This window comes from Crocuta crocuta, unplaced genomic scaffold, assembly GCF_008692635.1.
Source record: "Crocuta crocuta isolate KB4526 unplaced genomic scaffold, BGI_CrCroc_1.0 scaffold556, whole genome shotgun sequence".
Classification (NCBI taxonomy): Eukaryota; Metazoa; Chordata; class Mammalia; order Carnivora; family Hyaenidae; genus Crocuta; species Crocuta crocuta.
Window position 1 is genome coordinate 1,995,359 of NW_027527436.1, and position 26,389 is coordinate 2,021,747.

Consider the following 26,389-nt stretch of genomic DNA (forward strand, 5'->3'; position numbering starts at 1 on the left):
ATTTTTCCTTCTACATTGCACAGATGAAAAATCAAGAAACAAAACACAAAGTAACTTTCACAACCCACCACAGCTAGTTGGAAGCCCAGCCTGGTTTCAAAGGCAGGCCGGGGTTCCAGCACCCCACCTGTCCCCACAAGGCCATCTACCTCCCACCTGTTCCCTCCCCCCACCACACACAGACACACAGTGGTCACACATGGCCCAGCACACAGGACATGTTTCGTGAGTGCTCACTGGCTTCATTTCAATTTCATTATGAAGTGCTAAGGTGAGTAAAGGGTCAGATAGGAAACATGGAAACTGAAAATGTGTAGCTATCATTTCAAGTGGCAGAAAACATGATAAAATGTTATATTAAGTCCTTATCTATGACTTTTTTTGTTACCTGCTCATTGTCATTTTTTACATTCACCCATGCACCTTGAAAGATGTAAGATAAAAGAGATTCTTATAACACAATTCTGTTTTGATCAATGACATATTTTTATGTTTAAAATTTTGAAAATATACAAAAGTATAGGGAAATAATATAATAAATGACCATGTTTCCATCACCCAGATTTACTAATGTTAGCATATTTCCTTTATCTTTCTTTGTTGGTAAATAAAACAATGAAGAAAAAGTTGCAATGCCCTTTAGGGAACACAATTCTTTTTCCTTGGCATGATCTAGTTTTCTTTGATCGAAGATTCTGGTTCATTGCCAAGAGTGAATCTCTTTCCAGCCAAAGATGAATCTTTCCTTATAACTCACCACCCTCCCTAAGTAACGTGTAGAAAGAAGCATGGTGTCTCTAAAACTATCCTTGCAATTGCCTTGCTAAGGTCAGCTAAAATAGCTGAATTGTCTTTAAACATATTAGTTTACAATGTTTCAATGTTTCCCATTATCCGTTAAGATAACTTAATAATAATCTATTTTCAACCTCATAAATACTCCATCTGAAATACTATTTTTAAGCCAGTATCTCTGAAGCCACATTGTGGAAACCTTGAGATTTTCCCTTATTTTCCTCATAAAATGTTTTTAGATTTCAAGATGGTTTCCAGAGACATCCTCCATAGAAAGCACAAGAACCAATAAGTATTCTTTTTTTAATTTTTTTTTAATGTTTTATTTATTTCTAGGAGAGAGAGAGACAGCATGAGCAGGGGAGGGTCAGAGAGAGAGGGAATCACAGACTGAAACAGGCTCCAGGCTCTGAGCTGGCAGTCAGCACAGAGCCCGACGCGGGGCTCGAACCCACGAACCGCGAGATCATGACCTAAGCGAAAGTCGGACGCTTAACCGACTAAGCCACCCAGGCGCCCCCCAATAAGTATTCTTTAAGCCCTCAAACCAGTCAACAAAATTTTTTTACTTCCATCAGCTGAATGGCATATCTGTGAGGAACCAAGGTCTACTTTTTCCTTCCTGATCATACATTCTGCTTTTGGGGAAAAGTTGTTTAGAGTAGATCACCTTCATGCTTGCATCCCGTCCTTCATCTTTGGTTTCCAAAAGAATGCCCCAAATCAGTTATTCCCACTATATTCTCCTGCTACTAGTTTCCAAAAACTTCTCCTAACTATGAGTGTTTAACAGCTTCTTAACTTACAAGAATAGAATATTTTCTTTTTGTTGGTTTGTGCGGAAAAGTCGTGGTGTGTACTTAAGTAGTAGAGCCTAGGTCCCAGCAGGATTTCTACATCTTCAGTCTGCCAGGTTGTGCATAGGCAAACATCAGTGCATGTAAAATGCTAAAACACTGCATGAATATTGGTTTTATTTTTTAATAAGAGATATATTTTAATTAGTTATATTTCAGCCTTATAAAAATCATCACTACTTACAACACTGTAATGACAGATTCACATATACAAACAAACGCTATAATTTAGAGCTGTAAGTGAACATAAAGACTGCGATAACTACCATTCTGTAGTAAGATGTATAAAAGACTCCTATTTATATCCCATATGCCAACATACACATGCAAACATTTAGAGGTGGAATTATAGGTAAGAACATATAAAAGCAATCAATATTACTATTTAGTTTGTTACACAAGAACATGATTGCTGAGTTTGAGTAAATGAAATGAGATTAAACAGTTAAAAATATATCCATAGATATGAAACATAAATATAATCCCAGTGTACTTGAATGCACCCCATTACTCATGAGCACATGCTTCTGCAACCACCTTCTGCTAAGTAGATTGCCTATAGCTGGTAAAGGAGACTTTTGTCATTATCCACTGATAAGCCACAGATTGGAAGAAATTGTCTCCTTGAAGACAAAGGCTTGGTCCAGGCACGTTTTGACACAGAAGGCTCCCGGCCAAGCTTTGGCACACAGCCCCCACGAAGTCAGACAATGTTAACTCTCACCTACTGATTTACTCACACTTCCTGAAAGTTTTTGCATTATCCTCCCTGATATCCAGAAGCACAATTCTGGTGCCACCCACTATCAGACTACTTGCCACCAGTCTTACTCCACACCTTTTAGAAGAAAAGCAAGTTGTACTACTGATACGCAACTTGCTTCAAAATTTCCTCAGAATCTAGAATAGCTGGGGTCTATATACCGTTGAGATGCCCTGCCTCACTATCAGTGCATTCCCCTCTGATGTCACATCCACTGTGCTTCTGGGTTCTAACTTCTCCACGTCGGTTGGAACTTAGATTTAACCGTGTCTGTCCCTGCTCTTTCTGACTTAACCGACCTTTGCTCTCCCTACTAGAGGTTTGAAAATCTCAGCTGCCTGCATCATGGGGAATTATAACTTAGTTAGAAGGCAAAGGCCTTGTTTCTGAGTCACGGATTTGTGGGAAAATACTAGAAAGGATGATGCAAGTTACTGCAGCTTTCTGGTCACTGCAACACAATCTCAGGTTTACTAATTCCTCCTCTGGGAAACACAACACTCTTGGAAAGTTTCCTTCGGCTACCCCAGTGCAGTGTGGATATGCTCATGCAGGGAGTCTCCTGCTCTCTGAGCATCAAAAGGAGGCTCCTTCAGCTAGGGGCCTATACTCTTCAACAGACTGTCTCTCCTCTCAGGCTAAGAATCTAACCTCAAAGTCTCTGTTCACCTTCACAGAAGCCCAAAGGCATACACAGAACCAGCATGGCTATCTAGTTAGAACGTCCCTGCCCCTCAGATGGAAAAACTGTTCACTCTACAGTGTGTCTAACACATACTCATTAAATTCCATAGGCCTGGGTTACTCACATTTATCACATTCTTAGAGGCTATATCTTACATTAGTGGTGAGTCAAACCATATTTTTCACTCAATTATGTTTTTTAATGGGTAAACTCCACAGGCCCTTATCTGTCTTTCTGCTCATGAGCCCTTCCTAATTTATCTTCATTTTTCTGATACTGAAAACTCTGTGCTAAGTTTAGTGCTCCATGTGAAATATCTTTGGAGCCCTGTGAAAGAAAACTCACCGTATGCAAAGGCAAAATATTGTGGCCAGGGTTTTTGTGGTCTGTTATTCTGGAGATATGTATTTAATTGTATTCACCCCTTAGTGTTTTCTGCATCAGAATAGAGACTTTTGCTCCAACGTCCTGTTCTTCATTGTATTTTACAGTGCCTGTTTCACTTTATTTTACAATTTTGTCCCATTTTAAAACCAATTTGCTATTCTCTCGTATTGGTAACTCCACTCTTTTTAAATCTTAGTGTATAAAAAATGGAACATTAAATATTATAAAATGTGATGTGAATGAAGAAGTAAAATAGACTAATTGGGTAATGGCCCACTTTAAATAATATCACACTAATTGTAAGAATTTCCTACATTATATTTTTGCTCCTAATTTATACATGGAATGTGGCATTTAAATGAAGAATCCATATGCCATGATGTCCTGGCAAATACTCTGCCAACCAAGCCAAATAATGTTCACACTAATTGACATGCTTGAGATACACAACTGGGAGTTCTTTTGAGTCCAAGGAGAGGAAAGGGGAGAGAGAAGGAGATGTGAATATCAAAGAGCAGACTTTTTTTGAACTATATATTTTAGTATCAACAGTTTCCTAAGCTTATTTTGCCAAGAATATAATCCAGTGTCAGGAAGTTATTTGCTACCACAGTTTTGCATGTATGTCACCAACGCATTGGTTCTCTAGCACTGACAGAGCATCTAATGCTAGTACGCCTTTCCCACAATGTCATGTCCAAGGGCCTGGCAGGGCCCATGCCATCTCAGAATATAGAACTTAATTCGGTTCAAAAAAAGCAACAAGTAAAAAAAATAAAAGAGTACAAAGATACAAAAACAAATCAAAACCCAGAGGAAAATGACACTTTGGTTCAGCCTACTTGCAATGTCAACTCTTGGTCTAGTTCATGCTGCATTTATAGCAGACAACAAATATTCAGAGACTTGCCAGTGTTTTGTTTATGTTTTTTAGTCCTAAAAACATATTCTTTTATATTTAAGTGTGTCTTGAATTTTACTTAAAAGCTTTAATATTTTTAAACTGGAGAAATTCTTAATAAGTCTCCAAAAGAAAGGAAAAGTTTCATGAAGGAGATCTTAGACTACAATAAGGTGAGTCATGAATAAGAATGACTTCTATGAAGGAGGTGGATACATTTGCTCATGTTCCCTTAGGGTTCTGGGGATGTTCCTAGTCAGTAATAGAAATGCCTGAGCAGGTGTTCCCTTGCTTTGGTTTATTTTCAATGTCAAAGAATGAAGTTATTATCTTTTTTTCCAGTAGAACATAGCCCCAACACCTTTGTTTCCCTTGTCACCTGGAATTAACCACAAGTGATTTTTTTTTTACATGTGAGCCAATCAAAACTACTGTGCTAACAGGTAGCACTAAGTGCTCCAAGCATCTGATGTGTCTGCCAGCCAGAAATGGGCTTTTCTTCATTGCCTCCACAGTCTGCATCCAAACCTTCTGTTCTACTCACATCTGCAGCGTTTGTCTTTTGTAGAAGCTGTACTGAAGAAAGAATCCAAATCTGAACAATCAAAACTACCACAGTTTTATCAGGCAGGACTATGCCAAGAAAGGTATGGTACCTGAGGCTATGCCCACAAAGCTGGGCTCTCCTTTTAAGGCTCCTTCTCTTGATAAAAGATGAGAGGGAGGGACACCTAGGTGGCTGAGTCGGTTAAGTGTTCGGTTCAGCTTGGGTCATGATCTCATGGTTCATGTGTTCAAGCCCCACGTCGATTCTGTGCTGACCGCTCAGAGCCTAGAACCTGCTTTGAATTCTGTGTCTCCCTCTCTCTCTGCCTCTCCCCCATTCATACGGTCTCTCTCTCTCTCTCTGTCTCAAAAATAAGTAAGAATCCTTAACAAAAAAGAAAAAACAAAGATGAGGGGCACCGGGGTGGCTCAGGCAGTTAAGCATCTGACTTCAGCTCAGGTCATGATCTCACGGTTCGTGGGTTCAAGCCCCGTGTCAGGCTCTGTGCTGACAGCCAGCTCAGAGCCTGGAGCCTGTTTCAGATTCTGTGTCTCCCTCTCTCTCTGACCCTCCCCTGCTCAAGCTCTCTCTCTCTCTCAGAAATAAATAACACATTAAAAAAATTAAAAAAGAAAAGAAAGATGAGAGGGACAGAGAGAGAGGAAGAGAGAGGAAGGGAAAAGGGAGATGTGGGACAAGGAGAAGGAGAGGAAGAAGAGAGAGATTGAGAAAGTGATCATAACACAAGTGCTGACAGTGTCCATTTTAGAAAGAGGATCCAGCATAGGGACGCATGTACCCCAATGTTCATAGCAGCACTTTCAACAACAGCCAAATCATGGAACAAGCCTAAAAGTCCATCTACTGACAAATGGATCAAGAAAATGTGGTTTATATATACAATGGAATACACATGGCAATGAGAAAGAATGAAATCTGGCCATTTGTAGCAACATGGATGGACCTTGAGGGTGTTATGCTAGGTGAGAAGTCAGGTAGAGAGAGACAGATGCCATATGTTTTCACTCATATGGAGTGAAACCTAACAGAGGACCATGGGGGAGGGGAAGGGAAAAAAAGAGTTAAGGAGAGGGAGGGAGGCAAACCATGAGAGACTCTTGAATACTGAGAACGAACTGAGGGTTGATTCAGGGTGGGAGAGAGGGGAAAAGGGGTGATGAGCATGAAGGAGGGCACTTGTTGGGATGAGCACTGGGTGTTATAAGGAAACTAACTTGATAATAAACTATAAAAGAAAAAAAAGAAAGCGGATCTAATGCAGAGTATAGCAAATATGCACACCAATATTGTATTATAATCACTGAACTTAGCAAGAGACTAGATCTCAATTATTTCCACCACAAAACAAAAAGATAATTACATGATACGATAGAGGTACTATCACTACAATGGCAATCATATCACAATATATCTTGTATCAAATCAACATGCTATACAACTTAAATTTACACAGTGTCGTAAGTCAAATGTATTTCAATTAAAAAAAAAACGAAAAGGAGTCATTCTAATCTTATCTGATCATCGCTCTCCAATTCACTAGCCTGTGATCCAAGATAGCCACCACTTTTACCCTAGCCAAGATATACTGTGTCTTCTTTCCTACTTTATGATACATAGGGAATCTCAGTTTCTCTAGCAGTGCCTTATATTCTTTCAATAGCCCCTATTGTCTACAGAATGAGGTGCATACCTTAGAATTCCTTCTACTATCAGGCTTCTTCGTGTCGTTTTAGCCTCAGGTCCATGACACTTTGCTGCATTGAACTACATTTATTTCTCTATGAACACAAGACCTTTCTCCAACTGTCCTTTAACTTGGGCATCACAGCGAGGTGGTCCTATTACCTTTATCTTGGAAGTTCCCTCTGTCTTTTATGTCCTTATAAAGTGCATATAGTTTCAAATTCAGTGAACTTTCACTTTCTTGAATCATTCTCCAATTTCCTCCTCTTAAAATATTGCTATTTTCTTTTTCCCTCTATGGTCCTAGAGTGTGTGGTCTATATGATTTTATTTTGTGTCTTCTTTATATATAAGTGTGTTTTTCACTTACTAGAGACTATGCATTTTGAGGTCCATGATGAAAATTTCTGACATATGGTATGTAATGAAAAAGTCTCAATTTTTAGACTCAACTTTTCTCCAAAACTCAGAAAACCAAAACAGTTACCTTAGACTTCACACATAGAAGATAAAGGTGTCAGAAAGCCTGTTCCCTGGAGCTACAGAGGACAACTGGGGACTTGGCTAGTAAGAAGAGAGGAAGTCTTTCCAGTGACTCTGGCCAAAAGTGCTTGGGGGTGTTTCTAATGAGAAGAAAACAACTTCCCCTTGTCTACCTCCTCCTATAGACAACCGAGCAAAGCAAAAAAAGATAAATCTTTTCCCTATTTACAACAACACATTGTCTTTTTATGTTAATTCTTTTGTTCATGTAAAAATATGGGAAAGTTAAAAAAATTAGTAAAATATGTTACAGTTGGTTTTCATTTTGATTACACTTGAACAAAAAATTTCCAATTACATGAACATAAAAACTAATGTCCTGACACTGCAACTTCTTAGCAATGAATATATAGAAAGAGATTTTCTTGCATTCAAAATTACTAGGTTAGAGGCTCTTATTTAATTTTGAGCAAGACCTCAGTTTATTCTAAGGGGCGCAAATAGAGTACCTGCTGACTCTTCTCCATGTTTGTGTCCAGTAGAAAGTAAGCAGTGGCTCTTTGGTAAATTCTCCTTCAAATTCTTTGTAGATCAGTGAAGATCAAAATAAAGCTAATTTAGAAAAGCCTTGCTTGGCATTGAGTTATGCTGCAGGAAAGGGTAAAAATGACTTATAAAAAAGGAAGAAAGAGAATGAATTTTTTTCTCTAACTGAAAAATGATGAATATAGACGCTGTATAATCTGTTAAGAACATGAGTAATAGAATCAGAAAAGAACTGAATTCCAGATAACAGTTGAACAACTCCAAGCTGGGAGAACTTGGGCCTATGTTTCATCATTCATAAAGTAGGGAGAGTGGTGGTACATTCTGAATTATCCTTCTGGACAGAAAGCAGACCATTAGTGAGATTATCACTCCCACCCAGATAATAACAAGCTAGATATAACATAACACCATAGTTTTTAAAGAAAGCATTCAAGGGGTGAAGAGGCAAAGAAACCTGAATGAACTAAATTCCAGAAAGTGATGAGCCTTTCTCAGCAGAGGAGAGACCTAAGTGGCCTTCATCCCAGGTAGCATGGTCAAAAAGAACCACCAGACACAGTGAGACTTCTAACAGCATTTAATAGCTTCATACAGACTACCTGATCAGGTTAAAGTTTCAAGGATCACCGGTCACGGAGCAAGCCTTTACCTGCCTGCCAAAGTTTCCCCGCAGGCTTCATCCAGCATAGGAGAGAGATGTCCAAGGCTGTGAGGAGGGCATGCGAGCAAAAGAGAGCCCCTCCTCTCCATGCAGGGAGACTCCACTAGCAAATACTTACATAATACTTTGATAATACAAAGAAATAAAATCAGCTTCATAGCCCTCCTGAGCATAGAAGTAAAATCTTTAAGAAAATTAACAAACTGGAGGCCCCTGGGTGGCTCAGTTGGTTAAGTGCCCTGCTTCGGCTCAGGTCATGATCTCATGGTTCGTGGGTTCAAGCACCAAATCAGGCTCTGCGCTGAATGCTTGCTCAGAGCTTGGAGCCTGCTCCGGATTCTTTGTCTCCTTCTCTCTCTACCCCTCCCCCGCTCACGCTGTCTCACTTTGTCTCTCAAAGATAAATAATGTAAAAAAAAGTAAAGAAAATCAACAAATCCAACAATATGTAAAAATTAACTCCAAATGGAGTTTCTCTCAGGAATGCAAAATTTACTTTAACATGTGAAAATAGCCAGTGTATGTCATTTTTGTTAATGTATGCCATGATGTTAATGTGACAGATATGTAAATAACAGTAATAGGTTATGATGTTAACAGAATAAAGGATATAAATCATATTAATATCTCAAGATATGCATTAGAAACTAGTTCTAGTATCTACTCAAGATTTTTAAAAATCTCTCAGACCAATAAGAATAGAAGGAAACTTCTTCAGTCATCTATGAAAAACTTACAGGTAACATTATACTTAGCAGTCATAATAGATATTCTTAGCAGTCAGTATACAATATATATTACCAACATACAAAATAATTGTGTTTCAATTTGTTGGTAACAAACAACTGGAAAATGAAATATAACAATACATATAATTTATAATACAATTTCAAAAAATATCTACACTAAAAACTAGGAAACAATGCTGAGAGGTTGAATAAGACATAAATAGACATATTCATGCTCATCATGTATTAGAGAACACCACTGTTAAGATGTCCATTCTTTTCCAAAGTTGTCTATAGATTCAACACAATCAAAATGTCAGCATGCTGTTTGCAGAAAGAGACAAGCTGATTATAAATTTTATATGGAAATTCAAAGGATTTAGAATCACAAAAACAAGAATAGAGTCAGAGAACTTACATTGCCAGTTATTGTCGAGAGTTATTCTAATACTATAGTAATCAACATGGTCTAGGCTTGTCAAGATGTGAACAAATATAAATCAATGAAATAGAACAGAAAGTCCATAAAGAGATCCACACGTATAACATCAGTCATTATTTGAGAAAGGCAGCAAACAATTCCATAACAAAGTAATGTATTTTTAACAAATAGAGTTGAAATAAATCGATATCCTAATATGAAAAAATAAAACAACCCTACCTTATTCAATATACAAAAAGCAATTCAACTTAGACCATGAACCTAATCATAAAAAGAAGAACCAAAAAGCTTCTAGAAAGTACATGGGAGAATATCTTCATAGGCAAAGAATATTTTAAACAACAATAACCACACACACACACACAAAGACAAGTTGGACTTCTAGCAAAATTTTAAATTTCTGTTCATCAAAAATTACTGTAAGGAAAATGGACAAGCAAATAAAAAGAATGAAATCTTGCCATTTGTGACAACATACATAAACATAGAGGATATTATATCAAGTGAAATAAGCCAGAGAAAGACAAATACCATAGGTTTTACTTACATCTGAAATGTAAAAAAAACAAAACAAATTAACAAGGAAAACAAAACAGTAACAGAATCATAAATACAGAAAACAAACTGGTGGTTACCAGGGTGGTGAGAGGGATGGGTGAAATAGGTAAAGAGGATTAAGAAGTACAAACTTCCAGTTATAACATAAATATATCACAAGGGCATAAAATACAGCATTGGAAATATAGTCAATAATGTAATTACTTTGAGGTAACCTATGGTAACTAGATTTATTGTGGTAATCATTTTGTAATGTACATAAATGTCAAATCACTATGTTATATACCTGAAACTAACATAATATTGCATGTCAGCTATACTTCAATTTAAAAAAATAGTAAAAAAATTGGGGTGCCTTGGTGGCTAAGTTGCTTAAGCGTCTGACTCTTGGTTTCAGCCCAGGTAATGATCTCACAGTTCATGGGCTCGAGCCCCATGTTAGGCTGAGTGCTGAAAGCATGGAGGCCACTGGGACTCTCTCTCTCCCTCTTTCTCTGACCCTCCCTGCTTGCATACTCTCACTCTCTCTGGCGGAACAAAGAAACATTAAACAATAACAACAACAGCACTTAAAAAAAAAGGAGAAGAAAATGAACAGGCAAACCGTAGCTTAGAGAAAAAAAATACTTACAAGACATATCTGACAAAAGATACAAATATAGAGCACATAAAGACCTGTTTTGAATCAGTAATGAAAAACAAAAAACTAGGCAAAATCCTTAAGCTCTTACTTATAAGACAAGGTAAACAAATGGCAATTAGACCCTGAAATGGTGCTTAACATCATTAGTCATCAGGGAATGAACAGTAAAACCTAAGGGAGGTACCATTCCACATCCTCTAGAATGGCTAAAATAAAATCACAACATCAAATTTGGTGAGAATATGAAGCGATCAGAACTCTCACATGCTGCTATTGGTGGAAATGGAAAATGAAAAAAAAATTTCTTCTTCTTATAAAGTTAAACATGAGCAGAAGTCTCAATCCTAGATATTTACTGAAGAGACATAAAAACGTGTATCTAAAGAAATCCTTGTTTGAGGATGTGCAAAGGACATTCATTCATAATAGCCAAAAGTGAAAAGAATCCAGATATTCATCAATATCAGACAGGAAAATAAAGTATGGTCTATTAATATGGTGGAATATAACTAATCAATTTAAAAAACACAGTACAACATGGAAAAATGTCAAAAAGATAGTATGTTGAATGAAAGAAGCTCTACACAAAAGAGCAGAGAAGACGTGTTGATAATTATATGAAGTTCAAGAACATCGAAAGTACAGTAGTGCTCCCTTATTTGCGGTTTCACTTTCCACAGTTTTAATTACCCAGTCAGCCATGGTCTGAAGCAGGTGATCCTCCTGATATACAGTGAGACGGTCCGTAGTAGCCTGATGCTGGGTCACAGCACCTACATCACTCACCTCACTTTGTCATCACTACGTAGGCATTTTTATCATCTCATCGCAAGAAGAAGGATAAACACAGATCAGCAAGATACTTTGAGAGAGACCACATTCAGATAACTTTTATTAGAGTATATCTCTATCATTGTTCCATCGTATTTTTCACTATTGTTAATCTCTTAGTGTGACTTAAAAATTGACTTTATCATAGGTATGTACGCACAGGAAAAACATAGTGTATAGAGGATTCCATACAATTTGTGGTTTCAGGCAACCGCTGAAGCGCCCTGGAACATGGTCCCTGTTGATACGAAGGATGACTGCAACAGAAATTGGAAATAGTTCCCTGGGGCGTCTGGGTGGCTCAGTCAGCGGAGCGTCCAACTCTTCGCCTCAGGTCAGCTCGTGATCCCAGTTTTTGGGCTAGAGACCCATATTGTCCGCCACACTGAGCATGGAGTCTGCTTGGGTTTCTCTCTCTCCCTCTCTCTCTCTCTCTCTCTCTCCCCCTCCCTCCCTCCCTCTCTTCCCCTCCCTTTCTGTCTCTCCCTCAAATAAAATAAATAGAATAAAAAATAGTTCTCCTGGGATTGTGAGGGGTGCAAACCGACAGCTAAGGGACACATGGCAACTCTCTGGAATAATGGAAACATTCTACATGTCTTTTGAGATGATGATTACATGATTATACGCAATTGTCAAAACACATTGAATAGCAACCAATCCATACGGTAATTATATATAAATATCTGTACTTAAAAAGTAATATATGTACGATATATAAAGAAAAATAATACATATTTCATTGGTCTTTACATAAAGTTCTTAACAGGGCTCTAGACACATGATAAGTCAGAGCGTAGCACAGGGGCTGACAAAACAACCAAAATATTTTATTATGATGTTATCTTAAAAATAGTGCCTCATTCAAGGAACTGAGCTTCTATATGTAATTTTTTTAAAAAAATCTAAATGGAGGGACAGAGTCCTAGCTGCAATCCTTCCCAACACTACCATCCACATTCTCTTAAAACAGAGATCATTACCCCTGTCTTGTGCATAACATCTTGGGAAGTAGAAATGAAAATTCAAAGTTAAGTGTGTTATGAACACTTCAAAGGCCTAGAGAAACGCTTGGAATCATTCAGACTAACACACACAACCTGGCATCAATGAAGCACCTGTGACTTTGTTTCCTTCCACGCTGCACCAGTTGTGAAAGTTCTGAAGAAGCAGAAGTTAAAGCATCTTCTTTCAAAGATACAACTGAGCTTGGGATCCAACCAAACATGCTTTATCTGGGAATAGATGTCTTCAACTTGTTTCTCGAATCAGTAAGGCAAGCTGCTGAGAGAAATATAAGCTCACTTGGCCTCGTGACTGTACAGCGAAGTTCAGTCTCAACCGGAGAGAGAACCTGGAGGAGCAAACAGATGAATCAGGATTTCTGATTGTTCAAGGTGAAGACCCTCCACTGAGGATGCTTAAAGAAATTACATTTTTTTGGTGTGAACTTGCCCCTTTCCAGTGTTATTACATTCCTTATCCTTGGTGAGTATTAGAGCAGAGCCCCAACATGTTCAGTTTTTATGGTTTGGGTCATTTGTTCAGCTTCTTTGGTTGGGTCATTAATATATAATACAGATTAACCCCCCTTGCTTTATTTTTCTTTAATCAATCAAGAAAAAGTAATACCTTTGTGTATTTTCAACTGCCATTGATTTAATACCATTCTTAAATATATAAAGATCCTTAGGAAGAATAATGCTGATAAGCAGTATTATAGACATCATCACAAGCTCTGTTCTCTAACAGAGCTTTCCACAAAGAATGTTCTGGAAAAAAAACCAGTTCTGTATAAAGTTTTGTGGGAATACAAGTTAGGGACATGTTGCACTCCTCAACCTCTCTATTCATAAGGAAGACATGCATAAATACGACATGTTGGTACAGGTCCTTTAACAAAGGACTTTGGGGTGCCTAGGTGGCTCAGTCAGTTAAGCATCTAATTCTTGGTTTTGGCTCAGGTCACGATCTCACAGTTTATGATTCAGAGCCCACTTCGAACTCCACACTAAGGTATGGAGCTTGCTTAGGATTCTCTCTCTCTCTCTTTCTCTCTGCCCCTCCTCTGCTCACACACACACTGTGTCTCAAAATAAACAAATGGACATTTTTAAAAAAAAGGACTTCAGATCATTTGAACATGGAAATTTCTTAAATAAAACATTCGTTAAATATGGAGAAAATACTGAATTATTTCACGTGGACCCGGATCTGTGATAATTTGTGCAACTCTGTGAATAATGATCCTGAAGCTTTCATGTAAAGAGAAAACTTGGAAGTTGAGTTCAAAGTTCCATCACAAATTTCACTATTCATTTTGTAGAAACAACTAATTCATCATTTGATGCTAACTTTCCTGGAGTTTATTTCCCAGGGCAGAAAATAAAAAAAGATAGAGCAAGAATAGAAACAGAGGCAAACACTTGACAGCTCTCATTTGGGACTTAGAAGTATTTGGGCTTCGATGAGTTACATCGTCAACAATGAAGTGAAGGTTATGTTTGGAGACCAAAAGTAGCTTCCTGCATCTGAACACTCATTAGCCTTGGAGGAAGAAAATGTGGGTTTTCTCTAAGCTTTGTATGACTTTGAGCAATAAGGTTTACCTTTTTTTTGTTTTTAATTTAGATTCCCATCTGCAAAATACAGATGATAGACTCTGCCCTAGCAATTTAGGTCTGCAGTAGGGATAATATCCAACAAAAAGGGTGCATTTAAATTTGTTTAGAAAAATCCAGAACACTGTCAAACGTGAAGAATGATAAAGGTATAAATTTCAAAGGCAGAGAGGTTGGACATATTGTCAAGAAAGAAGGTCAGAGACCAGGAGTGACTGGCAATTTTCCCAGGAAGTATATAATTGCTGTTCCTTTTCTATCATGGGCTTTCTCTTAACCCTTTGGGAGTGTGGCAGAGATGTTTGGCTTAGAGGCTGACCAAATGGCCAACAGCTGAAAAATGCACTCTTTCACTTCTTTTCAGGATTAAAACAATCAAAGAAGCATCCCTGACCTTCTGGGATTGCTAAAAAATTCAGCAGAGAGAAGGATAAGTGAATCACAAAGATTTTCAAAGAATGTGAATTTTTAAGCGAATTAAAGGAATGTATTAGTGAACCTTACCATTCACGTGTGTGAACTTAGAGGCACTTTGCTATTTCCAACAAATACATGTTATATTGCTGCACATATGTAACTTGGATATCATCTCTCTGACTATCTCAAACCTTTTATCATAATGAGGAGAAAATTCTTAGTGACATCTGAATTCAAAAGCCTCATAAGTTCATTGTAACCACACTGAGGTCTAGAGAGCTTACATTTTTCCTCATCCTTTCTTACTCAAATTCCGGTCTTTATCTAGATCATTCATCTCTCTTCTAGGCCTTGATCTTTAACCCCCAAATACTACTTCCATGGAATGTGAGCCTCAATTGAAAGGTTTGTGCAGTAAAAGAAATTGAGTTACTTCATGGCAGATAAGTTTAAATGTTATATGTAGACATTCTGGCTTCAGACATTTCCCTGAAAATGTTCACCTCCTTAGAAAATTTCCATGGGTTCTTTCTCTTCTCTGGACCACTATGAACCCTGGCTCTTTTCTTCTGCCCCAACGGTCCCCCAGTTATGAAGTAAATAATTTACACTTTAGCATTAATGAAGATAACATTTTACTATGATTTAAGATGAAGATTACAGGCAAGAAGAAAGTGCAGTTTAAATATTAACTTGATTCTTCTCTCTCAAAAGAGGGTAATGGAGAGATGAGAGCCTGAAGGAACGTATGATTGTCTTTACCTTCCAAAGCTTATGATTGAGCTAAGAGTGTAAAACCACTAAGGGTAAAATCCTGGAGGAAATGGCCTTTTGTTAGTTGAAAAACTCTTTTTATTTGGTGAGGAGGGAAGTAAAATTAAGTCTTGATATGATTTTATATAGAGAGGGAAGGACTGGACTTCTTTGTGTAATAAGGTAGAAAAGGTGTCCTATTTTGTCAAGCTGAGTGCTGGGTAAACGTGTATTCACTTTATTATTCATAAATATATCTGTATGCACATTATATTTTGATTTCTAGAACAATCCATTAAAAAAACTGAGCCATTTTTTCCCAAACATAAATATATATATAATATTTAAATTATTTTAAAATGTTATGTAAATATCTATTTAAATAAATATAAGTATACATATATTTATATTTTTTGTTGACTCGAAACAGTGGAAAAGCTTCACATCTTAGTGGATGCTGGCCTGCATTGAGGAGTAAAGAAGACTTGAGTTCTAGTACAGACTCTTAAGATATTGTGACCTTGAGAAAGGCATATCTCTGAAATTTACCTGTGAAGCAGGGATTATATTTGCAAAGTGAGAGGTTCACCAAATTCACATTCTTATTTTATAGCTAAAGGAATTGAAGGCCAGATTGATTAAATACCTTGATCGAGGACACAGATGTTCTGATCACAAAGCCTCAGGTGGAGCCCGGGGCCCAAGCTTCCAATGGTCTAGCCACCGAATAGACTTAAGAGAAGCACCTGCCTGGTCTACCTACCAGAGCTTTGTGGAGTCCAATGCGAATGAAATGTAAAAACACCTCAAGGATGATGGCTCCGTGGTTCTGAGGGCAGAGTTGTTACATCTTGCCTAAGTGAAGAGTTGTAACTATTGGCCTAAGATAGGCTTGCATCCTCGATGTACTTGTTTCTTTTTTCTGACATTTCCCCCCTTCTATTTTTGGAATTAAATCAATATTAACACTGGTTTGTTTCAGAGCTGAAGCAAGTTAGTCACATTTCTCTGGTCAACAGTGCCATCTGGTGGACACCTAAAAAAATCTCTGCATTTGCTTTTAATTGTACGTTCTGGGACCTTGGAGGTCTTCAAGCATCAGGCAGCCAAGTGCAAGTTGCAATTTTAAACAATATTAGAAAGATTCGGTCCTTACCGAGGTGTGGGAGTTCAAGAAACTTTATAAAAAGGATTATAAATTAAGCTTTAGTAATATCAAGAGAGCTTTCAAGAAGCTAGAAATCACCCAAGGAAGTAATTTTTTAATAGATGGCACTGATCTCCCTGAGAGCTCACATACCCTCTAAGATGGTACATCTGATTTGTGTCATAAATAAATTAAAAGCATATTTTATCCTTTTCTTCCCCTTTACTCTTGTCACTACTGAAGCAAATAGCCAAAGGAGGGGCAACTTTGAGAAAATAAAAACAGAACAAAACAGCAGCACCAACAATAACAAAAAGAAATCCCTGTTAATGTATAGTTTTGAGGTTCAAAAAGCCCAAATGCTGTGGCAGTAAAGAGGATTCAGACACAAATGTGAAAGAATGATCCAGACCCAGGCAGGGAAAGCCCGAGTGGGCAGTCAGGGATAGGGCTGTCGGGAAACTCGGAAAGGGTAGAGCAGCTAAGGGCGATGAGTTCATCAGGTTCACAGGCTCCTTGTGTCATAGCTTCCAGAAACACAGGCTCAGTCAGGGAGCGACCTCCTCATGTCTCAGCAGACGACGCGGCAGAGAGTTTTGTGCAGATTCTCTCGCACTCGAAAGTAAGGAAGTAGATTTTTCCTGTACCAACAGAAGCACACAAGACCACGCTCTTGAAAGGTCCGGAAAAGCAGAGCCATGAGGACAATGACCGTGGCTGTCCCAGTCATGGACTGATGACATCAAAGATGAGGTCATCCCTCCTTTCCACCTCCCTACCACAATGGTACTAAATAAACTGTGGTGGTGACTTTTATGTGTCAGCTTGGCTGGGTCACAGTACCGGGATATTTGCTTAAACATTATTCTAGACATTTCCCTGAAGGTGTGTTTTAGATGAAATTAACATTTAAGTCAGGAGACTTTGGGCAAAGCAGATTATCTTCCATAATGTGGGTGGGCCTCCTCCAAATCAATTGAAGGCCTTAAAAGAAAAAGACTAAAGTTCTCAGAAGAAAGGGAATTCTGCCAACAGACTTTTTTCAAGATGCAAACTATACTGTGTCTTGGGTCTCCATCCTGCCAGCCTACTCTGCAGATTTTGAACTTGCACTTCCATAATCATATAAGCCAATCTCCAAAAATAAACATCTATGTATAGAGATAGATACATACATACATATATATATATGTGCACACACACACACACTCATACACACACATCCTATTGTCCTATTAGTTATGGATTTTTCTTTTGTTTTGTTTTGTTTTGTTTTGTTTTGTTTTGTTTTGAGAGAGAGAGATTGTGAGTGAGGGACGGGGCAAAAGGAGAGAGAGAGAGAGAGATAGCATCTCAGGCAGGCTCCATGCACAGCACCGAGCTCAAATTGGTGCTCGATCCCTCAATCCTGGGATCATGACCTGAACCAAAATCAAGAGTTGGACAGTCAACTGACTGAGTCACCCAGGTGCCCCTGGTTCTGTTTCTTTGAGGAACCCTGACTAATGCATAGGCTCCCAGAGATCAGACACAACTCAGGATAAACTATACATATACGATAGGGGAAAGAGACTAATTGATAGTAAGATCCTGTTACTCCTGGTGGAATGGAAGATTAAATTAGGATTAAGTTGTTATACAGGAAAGAAAATGCGTGGATTTGTTTATACACTGAGGTGAAGGTCTGCTGCATTGATGAGAGGAGAGTCACAGAGGAGATGTGCTTTTTATGCTTGCCTAAGTGAATCCAGGCTGGGACTGTCAAATGCTGGGTATTTTTGCTCTTCTGTAGCACCGACATATTAGATTCCTCAGCAGTATTGTTTGCAAAAACTATTTAATTTTTTAAATATTTATTTATTTTTAAGAGAGAGAGAGACGGAGTGCAAATGGGGTAGGGGCAGAGAGAGAGGGAGACAGAATCCGAAATAGGTTCCAGGCTCTGAGCTGTTAGCACAGAGCGTGGCTCAGGGCTTGAACCCGGGAACCGTGAGATCATGACCTGAGCTAAAGTCGACCGTTTCTGTTTTAGCTCTGTTTTTGTTAATGAGGGATAAGTTAGTTCTAACTTTGATGTGAAAGTTCTCATTTGAGAAGTTGCCTTATTTTTCCCACATGGCTGTTGACTCATATTAGAACAAATAATATTTTGCCAACAATTTTTAATTCAATCTGTGCTTTACTTTTAGACTTGACATTATAAAAATCTTGCTAGCTTTGCTTTGACTTGTTTGTTACCGTTTTTTTCCTAATCAATTTTTGACACAACTCAGGAAATTTTTTCCAAAGTAAAATGTTTTCAATTTATCTTACAAATATTCTTTCACTGATAATTAAAAGACATTTACCCCAAATGCATGTTGAATTGATATGTGGGTCATGTGCCTCTCAGAGAATAGTTTATATTAGCTTTTAAAACAGAAGACATCTATATCAGCAACATATAGCCCATGAGAGATCTACTGTCATTTTGATATAATGCACCTGTTTACCACATCTATCTGGGAATTAACAAAGTGAATAGATTTGGCCCGTGGACCATCTGAGCAGTGAGTTACCTGAAGAAACAGGTCAACAGCAAAACCCGAGCCACTATGACAAAAGTCACAACCTGGAGTAAGGGAGGTTGTAAAGGGTCTCAGGAATGTGTCTGCCAGAGATCATGCAATACATCTTAACACTTCAGAAGTATTCGAGGGGATCCTTTTGAGGTATTTTACTAGAGGAAACTTTAGAAAACATTTTTCCTTTCATCTACTGAGAAAGGTGACAAGATAATATATTATCTCAGAGGTTGAATAACATAAAATTTTAAAGCATTTTCATTTGCTTTATACTTATACGCATCTATCCTGATATCCAAAAATCTTTAGAATATAGGGACGCCTGCGTGGCTCAGTTGGTTGGACCTCTGACTTCAACTCAGGTCATGATCTCACAGTCCGTGAGTTCAAGCCCTGCATCAGGCTTTGTGCTGACAGCTCAGAGCCTGGAACCTGCTTCAGATTCTGTGTCTCCCTTTCTCTCTGTCCCTCCCCTGCTCACACACTGTCTCTCTCTCTCAAATATACATAAAGATTAAATTTTTTTTAATCTTGAGAGTATGTTCCTCAAATAAATAAACAAATAAATAAATAATGACCTTAGCTTAAAAAGAAATGAAGATAATCTACCTCCATCTATATCTACAAAAATAATAACTTTAGGTTTGACATCCGTATGAAATAAGTGCCCAGTAATGAAATATGCAATGAAAACAAGTGGGTATTTATAATATGTTAATGGTTTTATTGTTTTACATTTTCAGAAAGCTATTTTAGTCTTCTTTTTAGTTATCTTTGTGCTCTTTCACTTCTTTGAGGTCTAGAGAATTTCAATTCCATCACTGGATATGCCACAGAAGCTCACTGATCCCTACCCCAGCCTGTCCTCTATTAAGGGTCAAAGCAATTTTCATCGGGTGTCTCTTCCCACTGAGAGTGGCTTAGAAGTTAAGTACTACTATTGCAGTCCGGTTTGAGGAACTCTCCTCTCAACAATGCAAATTGTCTTTCCTCGATGCCCAATACAAAAGTGATGACCAAACCACCTAGTCTCAAAATATAACCCATGTTTTGCTGTACTTTAACAGAAAGGATGCATTCAGGAAGATACCATATACCACGATAGGGAGTGTCTGCTGTCATGTCTGGTAGGTTGTGTATTTTTTTCCCTCTCATTGGTAATGTGCAGCCATATGAACACTTTGTTTCTGTTTTGGTTGTTTTTTTTTCCCCATCATACTTAAGTGGCATCAAAGAACTTGCCAAAGCCAGGTCTCCATGGCCCTTTGCTGAACTCTTTAATGGTAATTGTTTCAGCTATATAAATGTTCAACACAAGATCAATTCATTTAAAGACTCACTCATATTATTAGCCAAGGGTTATCTTCATCTAGAGAATAGATAACAAAGTGAAGAAAGACAAGCTTCGACTGTAAACTAACTCATTAGTTACAATCTAATGTAACTGAGACCCAGACAGGCCAGCACAAAAGGGGGCCTGCTTTCTCACTAGGAAAGGGATGGAAAGACTTTACAACCTTCTCAGCCTATATCTTCAATGACTATCTGAGAGCCATTGAAGAAGAGGAAAGAAAGAATTGGTTTAAAGTAAGTAACATTTAGAAAGTCTGAGCCTGTCTTCACGTATCTTTCATATTACTCTGGCTCTTAAGGTAACATGTCTTCCATTTCTACCCCCTTATCCTAAGGCAAGCCAGGAGGATTAATACAGATTGGAAGTCCTCCCCTTCACCTCTAGCATGCAGAGGAGGACTCATCAGGGACAGAAGGGATGGGGCAGAACTTCTTCGGCCAGTCGCTTCCCTTCAGCTGCCCCTAAGAATAACCCCACACTAAGAAGGAAAGTCCTTTGTTGGATATATGAAGGAATAAGGGAATAAAGCATTTTCAGATTTGAGAACTGAGCTCAGGTTCTGTGATGTGCATTCAGGCATTAGCACACCATTCTGAAGAGAAAACACTAAGACCAGATCAACTTAGTAAAGTTGAACTTCAGGCACCTCTCAGGGTGCTTACACTGAACTTGCTGTAATTGTCTAGATGTGCTTGCCAATTTGGAAGTAGAGCTGTGTGTCCAGTGCAGTTTGGGGCATCATTTTACCAATAGAAACAGCTATTAACATATGTTTTGTAAGGGCACAACTGTGACTGTGTAACCCACACTAAAATCAGAAACTGAATAATTTAAATTAATTAACCTCATTACATGATAAACACCGTTCAAGGAGCTGAGAAGGATGCAAAGAAAATATGAGTGAGGATCTGTTCTTCAGAAGAGTAAAATCCTTAAGGAAATGAGCGAAATGTTCCAAAATAGGTAAAGTGAATAATTCCACAACGCTACTGTGGGGTTGAGGTAACGGTACTGAGGGCATGGGTGCATCTGAAAATTCAATGGTAGAGGAAGTAACAAATCATTCCTAATAGTGCATAAGACATCTTCAGGGCACATTCAATTTGTGTTTGAATTGAATTCTGCCAAAAAGCATAAATATACATAAAGTTTCTCACCAGACTTACAGATATGTATTGCATATATTTTAAGAAAGCACACTGAGAGAGGATGAGACTTATTTAATTTTTTTTTAAATCAGCCAAGATACATATGTAACAGCTTCCTCAATGGGAATTTGTGTCTCAGATAATGGTTTTTTTCTGGGGGTAGGGGGGTGGGTGTCTTAGATATTGCTTTATCATCACTTCATTTATTTATTTTTCTATCATCAATTTATTTATTTTAAGCCTTAGTGCTGCTATTTAAAATTTACTCCCTGCTTTGTGTCTCCAATATTAGAGTTTTCATTTTTCTGTGGGAGCACATGACTGTTATGGGAAGGGCTGTTAGAGTGACGTCTCGTAAGTATAGGGACAAAAGGTAAGCCTTTGTCTTTGCGGTGGTGTGGCAATGGAGATTTTTTCTCCATGATCCCCTCAGGTACCGTAGACAATCCCTGAGGCAGATGGGCCCTTGAACCCTCCTGACCCCAAGGCCTGGTTATGGGTCTGAAAGCAGGCTCGGGAACTTTCCTACGGTCAGCATTTGCAGACAGTGGATGTGCTGGCTCGCTGAGTCTCTCTGCTCTCCAGCCACAAAGAAGACTGATTCTTGGACCAGAGTAGACAAACCTGGTGGATCTTGGAGATTTGGGCAGCGGGAAGCCCTCTGGTATTAAAAATTTCTTGTACTTTTAACAATAAAGGAAATAAAGTTTTGTTGCATACTCCAAGCTGGTAAAAGAGAACATACTGGTTATGGTTTAAACATATCAGAGTTGATTGCAGAACAATTTGGAACATGAAATAGTAGTAGCAACTATCATGCTTGTGACGCTTGGCTAAAGCAAGTCTGCCTTCTAAATTTTTTATATTTGCCTCTGAATATATGCCTGGGGAAATTTCTGAAAGCCAGTCACTAAGATATTAAATCCAGTTGTGTCTGGGAGGTAGGATATAGGGTGATTTTTACTTCATAGTATTTTGCATTTGAATTTTTTAATCAGTACACACAATTTATGCAAGCAGAAATAAGGCCATTGTAAGTCTATAAAGCAGTTTATTATTAAGTGTAGTATTATGAAAATGAAGAACTCCATATATATAAAGCATAAATATTTCTATATATGATACATGTGATGACTCTCAGTTGATTGGCCCTACCCTTTATTTATCTATATATATTTACTTAGTCCTCACAACAATAGTATGACATGAAAAAACAAGGCACGAAAGAGACAGAAAGGTTTCATGTGCTCGATGACTGCTTGTCTCTCCCAGGTGACTAGCCTGTCCCTGATCGCCATCTCGCTTGCTATGGATGAAAAGTCAGGAGTCACACTAGGCAATGAAGAAGGGTAGACTAGATGCAGAGCAGAAACCTTAAAATGCCTTAAAATGGATGAAGCTTATCTCTTCCTGTGACTGGCTCCATAACATCGTTAGTTAAAAACAGCATTGTGCTCAGCTAAGAGAAGTTGGCACTATATTTGCACTTCCTTTTTCCCATCAGCTGTATAAGTTAGGTTTGCAGATATATTCAAAGGTTAGTCTTTGTCATATCCAGGGTTTTGTTTAATTTAGAGGGATAAATAATCAAATGTTGACAGAAATGAGCAATGCTCCATTCAAAAATCTAATCTTTCTGGCCTTGGTTAAAGAAACATCTGGGGAAATTGATGACCATAAAAATTTATATTTATTAATCTAGGGAGAATTCTTTCTAGAGTTGGAATCATAATAGTTATTTGATTTATGCCTGGATAATGGAGACTATTGAATCAGGGAGTCCCCTTATGGTTAACACTCATTAATCATTTTTATAATTAAAAATATATTTCTCAACTCAGTGTACTTTTCATATTTAAAGAATATCTACAAGAATGAACTTTTCCAAATACCCAATATGGGAAGTTATTTCTTTAAGTGACTAAAAATAATAACAAAATATAAATTTTTTAATTAAAAAAAGAATGGTGGAAAGTCCAATACACTAAACCTCATCATATATCACATATAGAAGTGTGTATGCCTTATGTATATGGAAATTTTTATTTTCATAATACTAAACATAATAATAAACTGCTTTATAGACTTACAATGGCCTTATTTCCATTTACATAAATTGTGTGTACTCATTAAAAAATTCAAATGCAAAATACTATGAAGTAAAAATCACCCTACATCCTACCTCCCAGACATAACTGAATTTAATATCTTAGTGACTGGCTTTCAGAAATTTCCTCAGGCATACACTCAGAAACAAATCTTGCTCACATAAACACTCACAAAATTTACATACTAATATGCTAGTGTGGAAATAATCGAAGACTACCTAAATGAGACCAAACAGAAGTTGTTTATTCAGAGCTTGCAGTAGCAAGGGATTCAGTCACCATCACTTGCATTTGACAGAGACTCAAAGGCAGAGATGGGGGGGTAGAATGCCTTGCAGTGGCAAAGAGAAAGTTTCAGATGTGCTCTCCTGGGGGATGAGGACTTGATGATGACTCCATCTGAGGAAGATGAGGGACTTCTAAAAACCCCTTCTGTGGGCTAACTAGAGGGAGGGCATGTTACGTGATTGGTTAGAGGAACATGTTTTGCTTTCTCTGGATGGTTCAGAATTGGAGATGTAGGTAAAAAAGAGAGAATTTGGCAGTCATTGACCAAGCCCTCCCTGTTCTGGGCTATTGGCTGCAGAAGTGTAGTTTGACTTCTCAGCTGGTGGAAGCTTCCTTTGATGAAGAGGTTGATTGTCTATCCCTATACTGAGTTTCTCACTATTTGTGATTTGAATTTAACTTAAAATTTTCTCCTTTAATAATAGGTTCAATCAATACTCCCTGACAACAGTATTATTAATAGCCAAATATTATTTCATTTCATAGATGTGCTATACTTTCATAGCTGTCTTAGAGATATGCTATAATATAATATCAGTCCTCTTTTTTTTTTTTTTTACAAATAGTTTATTGTCAAATTAGTTTCCACATAACACTCAGTGCTCATCCCCATAAGTGTCCTCCTCTATGCCCATCCCTCCTCCCCCCCACATCCATCAGTCCTCAGTTTTTGTCAGCATTGAAGAGTCTCTCATGGTTTGCTCTCTCCCTCTCCTCCACCATTTCCGCCCTTCTTCTCCCCCTTGTTCCTCCGTCAAGTTCCTCCTAATCCTCCTATACGTGCAAACATATGATATTTGTCCTTCTCTGCCTGACTTATTTCGCTCAGCATAACACCCTCAAGGTCCACCCATGTTGCTACACATTATCAGTCCTCTTTTTAATGTCACTTGAAGAATTTCAAATTGCCTTTATTTTAACAATGATGAAATAAACTTCCTTGAAGATAGTTATAGTTACATTTTTCCAATTATAGTTTAAATATAAATTTTCAGATATTTTCATGTGTGGAATCTGAATATAGAACACTAAGCTGTTCTCTAATTAAAATGCTTATTGACTCCCCATGTGGATGGAAGTGACAGATATCATTAACTTTGTCACTAAAAAAGATTGCTAATCCTACAGATGCCAAGTGTTCATTTACTCATGAGGTTGAATATCTCAAGTTTTTGTTGACCATTTGTATTTGTTCTTTTCTCGGTTGTCAGCTCATGTTATTTGCCCATATTTTTATTGGTATACTCTATTTTCCTTTTGATTTATGTGCTATTTTTCACGTCATGAAATTTTTCCAACTTCTCATTAGTCTTTTAATTTTTAAATGGTGTTGTGCTTTGTTTTTACTATGCAAAGTAATTACTCTAATGGTATTTGGAAAATTGCTAAGATTTTATGCCTACATATTACTGGCGATGGCCAGATGGCACTGTTGTCTTTAGAGACAGTGAGGACCATCATTTCTAAAATGCTGACCTTTATTTTTATTGTTGTGATTAAAAAATAAACTCATAAAAAAAAGAGGAGTTTCCAAATCATTCCATAGGGGGTAATCAAATATTTTATTTTAATAATAAATATCCCAATACTTAGGCTATGCTATATCACCTACTTACACAGATTATATATACTTTGATATACTCATCTTCTGACATTTTCTCAATTTAATTTATAATCCTTAACTCATAACTATATAATCCAGGTGAATACTAACCCCTCAGGCTTTCTTTTCCATTCTTGCTGAGAGGATCTTAATTAGCTATTTGACTTATCCAGGTATAGACAGTTGAACAGCCTTCTGTTAATGAGCTCTGAGTGACCAGGGCCAGTGGTTCTTTTTCTAATGGGGAAGTCTCCAGCAGAGTTGGAATGTCCTTATTCTCCATCCACAGTGGGCCCACTCTAAATTTTCTTCAATCTGGTAACTAACAACTGCCCCTAAGTGTCAGCAGTTTTAATATTGGCTATAAATTTGAATTATCTATGGAATATACAGAAATTCTTCTGATCTCATTCCATTACCAGAAACACTAATTTAATTGATCTAAAGGGACCCCAGCATCAATACACTTTAAAAAAAACCTCTCCAGGTGATTCAAATGTTCATCCAGTACTAAAACTCATATTAACTCATTTTCCCCTTACCTTTTATTAATATGCCTTATATATTATACAATTTATCTTCCACAAGATACTTGCAAATTTAAAATGAGTNATGGATTCCAGCATGAGTTAGCTCGCTGACTACATCGACTTTTTAAAATATTTGCTTCTCTTTTGAGTAATTTCAAATATAAAATGAAAATAGCTTATAATGATTAAGCAAAAAAGTCCTCCTTCAATATTCAAGTCATCTAGTAGGACTTGATTAACTCAACATTCACAGTCTTATACTCAGAAAGATTCATAAATATTATTTATAAAAGGGATCCTGGAGATCATCTAATTATATTAT

The 26,389-nt window shown here is 37.6% G+C and overlaps 1 long non-coding RNA gene across 2 annotated transcripts in view; it reads right to left on the reverse strand.

The window, feature by feature from the left end:
• Positions 1 to 11,331: 11,331 nt before the first annotated feature.
• The window catches only part of LOC144227711 (uncharacterized), a 22,484-nt gene continuing 7,426 nt past the window's right edge, over positions 11,332 to 26,389 (reverse strand). For both annotated transcript variants that reach the window (XR_013334028.1, XR_013334029.1), the window contains exon 4: positions 11,332 to 12,888. This is a non-coding gene — a long non-coding RNA (uncharacterized LOC144227711). The remainder of the gene's footprint in view (positions 12,889 to 26,389) is intronic.